Genomic DNA, 7,988 nt, shown 5'->3' on the forward strand with positions numbered 1-7,988 from the left:
AGTAGTTTTCTGAAGAAAAAAAAAGCACAAAAAACTCATCAAATTGCATCGCAAATTTCTTAAAAATCCACCGCAAAAATCATTTTTGGCCGCGACAATCACCAAAATTCTCTGCAAAGTTCTCTATGCACTGACTGATTAGAATATGTACGTTAATATAAACCAGTGGAACTAGACCTGTCAGAGCTCCTGTTATAGAAAACAAATCAACACCTGTGACCAATCAGAATTGAAAATTCAAAACTCAAACTTGCATCATGTGTCTGTGACATCATGCGTTTAATATAAGGCCGAATAAAGGCGGAGAGTCACGTTGACAAACTGATGAGTTCAAGATCCAGCCATCCATCCATCTTCTATACTGCTTATCCTTTTCAGGGTCACGGGGAACCTGGAGCCTATCCCAGGGAGACAACAAGGCAGGGTACAATCCATCTCAGGGCACAATCACACACCCATTCATGCACTACAGACACTTAAGACATGCCAATCAGCCTACCATGCATGTCTTTGGACTGGGGGAGGAAACCGGAGAACCCAGAGGAAACCCCACAGCACGGGGAGAACATGCAAACTCGAACCCCCGACCCTGGAGGTGTGAGGCGAACGTGCTAACCACTGAGCCACTCGACATAGGACTACACTACCCATCAGCCTTTGCACATCACATGACCCCAATGATCACACACACCCACTCCTGATTGCACCCGATAAGCATTGTTAATTAAGTCCTGGTTTTTGTACGCTACCTTTCGTCTGTGTGCCTCGTATCCATAGTTCATGTTCAGGCTCCCTGACAATCATAAACCAGTTTTAATTTCAAATCATCATTCTGAGATGCTTTCATTATTTTCTGAGACGTGATCTTGACAAAACGATTTTATTTTGGTTTTATTTCCTAAAATGGTGGAAACTGGTTTCCAAACTCCTGCGGTATTAATTGGTGCAAACAATTGCTGTTCTGGAAATGACCGCAGAAATGACACTGCAGGTATTAAATGAATTTCTTTTCATCACCCTGCATCTAGTCGTTTTAGACTTCTCTGATTCACACATTCCTCAACGGAAACCCACAAAATCAGGCTATTTGGCTCATATATACATATATACATAATTTGCTCATGCTCATGTCGACGCTGTTAATGAATGTTTTGCATGGTTGTCTTTTTTTGTCCTCCTGGTCATTATCGACATCTTAAAATTCACAGACTCGGGTTTGCTAATTAGAGAAAAAGGTCCAGTGCTGTGACCCGACACTCGAGTGTCTACAGAATGACGCTGCAACCAAATCCTAAACATTCGTAAGGATTAGCAAATGCAAAACCCTTTAATCCACCACACACTTGAACCTTCTGGCTGCCTGGAGACCACACAGACAATCATCACCTCCTGTCCAGCTCCTCTCATGCAGGGGTTTGTAATTAGCCTGAGAGGCGGTCCGGCAATAAACTGCTACCCTTTTCTGGACAATTCATTTGATACCTTTGCACGTCTGAGGGTAACAAACAACAGAAGCGGCCCTTATAGACAAAATATCCAAAAATGCATTGAAACGTGTTAAACATTTGATTTGATTAACGTTTACAATGATTCTTTAATTCCAACAGGGCTTCCTGTATATAACATACAATGCTTTTTTAGCATTTCTCACCATGTTCTGTCCTCTGTCAGTCAGCATTCATTCCACAAATCAGCCATTCCTGTGCAAAATGTTCAAACGTAACACGTTTACATAAATATTCTTTGATTAGTGCAAAGACGTGTCACAAATTCATTCAAGGCAAGTGTTCCAGTGCTTAACAAATCAATCAATAAATCAATAAAATATGTCACTTTTACTTTTAAGCTTTTCATTTTGACTCACCCTTTACTGTAATTACTGTATGCACTACACACCGTTGTCTCAGCCAATCACATGTCTGCACTGTGCACTCATTAATTAATATTCATAAGCTTACCCCAACACACACTATAGAAAAAATTCTTCAATGGTTCTTTGTATGGATGAAGGTTCTGAGCTTCCTCTGGGGTTTTATGTGTGGCAGCTTGGGGTTATATATAGTTCTCAAGAATTTCCTGAACTGATGCAGTAAATGTTTCTCTTTTGCATGTATCTCAACCAGAAATAAAGCTCTATTGTTTTTACCCCCCAAAGTGAAAATGGAGAAGGTTCCATTTAAAGATTTCATTCTGATTGCAGTGCAGGAGCATCGTGGACCATTTTGACAGACAGTATCTGATTACAAACGAAATGAATTAGGAATCATGTCTGTTTCTCTGTGGCTCCTACAGCTATACAACGACTTGATCAAAGCATAACGTTCACTGTGTGAAGAAACATACTGAGCAAAATTTTTAATTCAGTTTAAATGTTTATATATATATATCACTTTTAACAGTCGACATTGTTACAAAGCAGCTTTACAGAAATTCGGATATAAATTTTTACATTTTTAAATGTGTCCCTAATAAGCAAGCCAGGCTTGAGAGTGGCGAGGACAAACCCCCTGAGACGACACCAGGAAGAAACCTTGAGAGGAACCAGACTCCAAAGGGAACCTCATCCGAGTGACACCAGATCGTACTATTATTAATCATTTCTCTACATCTTTAGGCAGACTGACTGTTTTTCCTAGTGGGATTATTACATTGGATCCTTACACGAATAACACAACATGATCTTTAGAGAAAATAAAATATGTTATAGGCAGAAAAATTCTCTGTTTTTTTTTTTCCAAATTTTAAAAAAAATTTTATTTATTTATTTTTTCAATTTGGCAGAATTCAACAGACGGGTTTTCCCGTCCCGACTATCACACATATCTGAACTTTAAAACGCTCTCCAGAGAAACAAACCAAACGGTTCTAGATTCAACATTTTATTTTATTTTTTTCCTTTTAAAGAACATGAGTCTGTAGTTAACAACAACAACAACAATGACAATAACAAATCTCACCACATCTTAGGGATCTTTAATCTCACTTTTTTTTCAAGAGTTTCTTCCTCTTAAGTTTTCTGTTTATACAGAGCTTTTCCTCTCGCCCATTGACATACACTCATATTTTCTTTTCTGTAAAGCTGTGGTGTGGCTACATCTTGTAAAAAAAATAAAATAAAATAAGTAAATAAAATAAAAAATTAAAAGTGCTATATCAATCAATTTTTATTGGGACTAAAAAAAATACATGAACACAAATGCAAATGAATACTAATTCCACATTTTCCTTGACAGCGCATTCCACTTTTATTCCTTCTAGCACATTTGCACAGGCGCTCACCCGGGATGCGCTATAGACATCGTATCATAGTTCACTGATTCTTGAAGGTGATAATCGCAATCAAGTGCTGCACTGAAAAGCAATTTTCTCACCGAGCCCGTATTGATTGCTGGACCGCACGCTTTTAATTTTGAAAAACGTCTCGCAAAAAAAAAAAAAAAAAAAAAAGAAAGAAAGAAAGAAAAAAAAAAAGAGTGTGGAATGAATATCTGGTTATGCGAGTGGCGCAGATAAGAGCTTTGCAATTTAGCTGATTTAAATAAGACATTCAATGTGCAAATTTGCATTTACACAATATAAGTAATTACAGAGCAGCTCAAGCGAGTAGATTATAATTTCAGCCTTTCTCGCTGATTGACGTGCTCTCAGTCGATGGCGAAAACGCTCGATTCCGAGCCAATCTCGCTTTATCCTGAGCGTGTATTCAGTGTGGGCAATAAATATAGAAGGACAAGCTCAATCTGTGACGTGCGTGCTCACTGTAAACTCCGAGTAAACTGTCATTTTTCTGGATTGATTGCTTAGACAGGGTTCGAGTGTCAGGGCTTTTAAATTATGCAACAAATCTATAGACGCCGATCCAGCCCTGACTCATGCTGTGGCGGATATTCAATGGTAGTTCATTATTTCAAGTACGTTTACAAGTACTGCAAATGAAAGTCATAATGACAGAGTGATGCAGAGCCTGTACTGGGTGATTGCAATACATTATTTTGTGTCTAAGCCTTAATAGGGCTGCCCGTAATGCCACCCACCTGTAACTGGATCGTCTTACTGCTCCAAGTATCGTTCTGTATTTGGATTTAAACCCTGAAGTCAGAGTGTCCTAAACCATAAATTTGTTTATGCCACTGGAAACACTGAGAAAACACTGGGAAAAGCCCCGAGGTAGAGATGCAGGACTGACAGCAACACTTGTCTGTAAATTCTGGCTCGAACAGTTCCTCAAACTCAGCTACATCACTCCAGTTCATAATTCTGCTCGTACCTGCTCGAGATACGTTCTAGCGAATCGAATCGGTTCTGTGTCCAAAAATATAAACAAACTCTTAGCCTCATTTAAACCAGCTTGACTCTGACCAGGCAGTTCCTAAGGATAAACTTTGTAAATGCATCATGTTCATGTTCAGCGACTCATGTGCATGTTCGTGGTATTGTTTGTCTCGTGAGCTTCATATCCGACCACTTGCTCACACCTTCCATGAAAGTAAAAACCTTCTTGCAAGATCCCAGTCCCTGTGCACACCTCTAGTCTCAAACAGATGATAAAACATTCATAGCCTTTCTATCATAACCATCATTAACTTGTTCAGCAATTTGTGCTACAGTAGCTCTTCTGTGGTATCGGACCAGACGTTCTAGCCTTCGCACCCCATGCGTATCAGTGAGCGTCGGGCGTCAATCGGCGGTTCACCGGTTGTCCTTCCTCGGATCTTCCTAGGTACTAACTACTGCAAACCGCGAACAACCCACAAGACGTGGTGTTTTGGAGATGATCTGACCCAGAGGTCTAGCCATCACAATATGGCCCTTGTCAAAGTTGCTCAGATTCTAACGCTTGCCCATTTTTCCTTCTTCCAACACATCAACTTCGTGAACTGGCTTTTCACCTGCTGCCTAGTATATCCCACCCCTTGACATGTGCCACTGTAATGAGATAATCAATGTTATTCACGTCACCTGTCAGTGGTTTTAGTGTTATTCAGCCTGTGGAGAGATCCAGGTCTGACCTGGTGAAATCATACGAGGTTTGATTTGATGTTTAACTGATTTTCACGAAATCTACGTAGAATCCTACTTAAAATCTACTGAGAGGCGGAACTACAAGACACTGATTGGGTCAAACAGTATAGATAGGCCAATCACAGATTTATACACTATATATATGGCCTAACATTTGTGGATCTCATTCCAGATTTAGTCCTGCCTTGCTGCTGTAATTCGCTGCACTCTTCTGGGAAGGTTTTCCACTAGATTTTAGAGCGTGGATGTGTGGATTTGTGATCATTCAGCCCACAAGAGCATTAGTGAGGTCAGGCGCTGATGTTGTGTGAGGAGGTCTGGTGCACAGTCGGTGTTACAGTTCATCCCAAAGGTGTTCAGTAGGGTTGAGGTCAGGACTCTGTGCAGGACACTCGAGTTCTTCCACTCCAACCTTAACACAACCATTTTTTTTTTTTAAATTAAACATTAACTCCAACTTTTTTAATAGTAATGCAGTGTAATTTGAAGATGCAAACAAACTCAATGAACCTATTTGAAATAAACCAAAACAATTAAATCCTCTGATTTGTTGTAATGAATAGTGTTGTCGTGCGTGTTGGTTGGCTGTAGGGTGTTGAATAGCCTGCAGGGGGAGCCAGTGTACACCGCTGAGGGACGTCCATGGGGACATGACGCCTATCGAGCCACTTAGCCATAATGACAAGTACAGTGCACCTGGAATCCAAAAACACCAGTGTGTTGGTGCCAAGATATCACTTATATAAGTGGGTAAACATTGTGTTTATGGTGAGATGGTGCAATAATTTGTATTTCAGTCAAAAAGCACCAATTACAGTACACTGGCTAACACTACTGCCATTAAGCCAGCTTTATTCTTTTGGCAAGCATCTAGTAAAAATGTAAAGAATTTACTCTTTCATTTAGACTACAATACAAACTACAGACAACTGAAAGATTTCCAATTTATATGTGCTGCATAAATGCATTATTTCTGTAAAAGCCTTGATCTATGGTGGTATTTAATTGTTTCTCTTAGGCCCAGTACACGCTAATATGACAACATTTACATTTTTGGCAACACTATCATTTTCCCAAAAGTTTCTTTTTCACAATGAAACATGGCAATAATGTAGAACAGCATTCTGGACATGTACGCTGCGTATCTGACCCATGACTTTTACATTATTCCTGTTTTCCTAAAAAAAAAATCAAAAAAAAAAAATCATACATCAGCGTGTTTAATGAGTTGCGCTTTCCCTTACCAATGAAAACAGCACTTTCAAATATATTGAAATTATAAAGAATGCCCCGAGTCCCCTGGGATAGGCTCCAGGCTCCCTGTAACTCTGTGTAGGATAAACGGTATAGAAAATGGATGAATGGATATTTTGTCGTCATAAACTATTTAATGTGATTGGACAGGCAAAATATAAAGAGATGCTATTTAAAATATATACCATGCACCCTCTCAGCTGGGACGATACTTTTTCAAACATCAGTACCATTACAGATGTGGCCATTGAAAATGCGTGTCCAAGGAAAAAGGATCCCGTGATCCTTTTCACGCGTGGTATCACGCGTCATCACATGCCTGCTGCATGATCTGCGGAACTGTGAACGTCTCTCAGAACTGTTTTGCGACAAAGCAGCAGAGCACATTAAACGTTGTCCCGTGTGGAAAAAAAAAAAAAAAAAGGTGATGTGTGGTCAGTTAGGTTAAAGAAAAAAAAAAAATTATGTTTCTCATCAACTTATAAACCTAATTTGAGCAAGTTTCTAATTACAAGATTCAATTATACAAAGTAAGCATGATATTGGAGATATTAACTCAGTAAAAGCTGGTTTAGAATTGTGACTTGTTCTTAGTGGCACAGGAGACCTTTTATCAGCTCCAGGATGGACTCTGGATTTACTACAGTCCAGGCATTTGCCCACTCAATCTCCAGGCTAATAACAACATCAGCTGCTCCTCATTTCACTAATGGGACTCTCCATATATTCCACCACTCAGAGTCATGTTGCAACATCTTGTCAGCATGTTACGTTTCCGTTTTGAGTTTCTGAGCCTGCGTGTAAGGGTAACCAATGACTCCGTATCATTGTGACAAGCTGATTTTATCACCAAAACCTGCATGAATTAATTTTACACCAAAGATAAGGGATTAATGCATGTTGTATTTCCCAATGGCTGCTTTACACTGTGAAAACAATGTTACCAGGAAAATCCTGGCCAAAGTGATGTTAAGAAATATAAGACCACTAAGAGATTTTCCTTCGCTATTTGTGTGTTTTGTCTACTGTTGTATAAAATAAATCATACAGACTTTAACTTGACTTTAAATTTCTTTTAGATCTAATATTTGATGTGGTTTGTTTGGATGTAAGATATTGTCAGTCAATCGTGGAGGATAGGAAGACCTGTTGCTTTTTTTGATGTTTATTGTGGCTTTAGGGTGTAAGAAAATTGCTCATTGGCTTTCATTTGTCTTGTTGACACTAATGCTGAATTAAACGAGCCTGAGAATGCACCTGAGCTGCACCACTTTTGGCTATGTGAGACTTCCCAAACCCCTCCAGAAAATTACTACTAGGTTTGCTTCAGTCCAATGTGATCAGTTCCTCAGGATTAGGTGATTACTGCAGACTGAAATAGCTGGTAACGTTATTATTTGATTCATTTAAACGATCAATTTTGTTGGGATTCAGTCTCCAGGCTGTTAGTAATGATTTTAACCTAATGATAGCCTTGAGTTCCATCCTGTCCATTATCTTCATAACTGAGTTGAAATCAAAGTCAATATATTTTTATGAAGGGGTCCAGATGTACAGCAAATTTCATTCTTTTTCAAAGACATTTTGAGTATGCCACAATGTGGAAAACTTGGTTAATGTTGGGTGTTCCTAAGTGTTTGTTGGATAAATAAGCTAGCTGTCACTCCTGTCTCACATACTCACTGATGTTCACAGTAGAAACCTGAAATCTT

The sequence above is a fragment of the Ictalurus punctatus genome, chromosome 25, assembly GCF_001660625.3.
Source record: "Ictalurus punctatus breed USDA103 chromosome 25, Coco_2.0, whole genome shotgun sequence".
NCBI classification, from domain to species: Eukaryota; Metazoa; Chordata; class Actinopteri; order Siluriformes; family Ictaluridae; genus Ictalurus; species Ictalurus punctatus.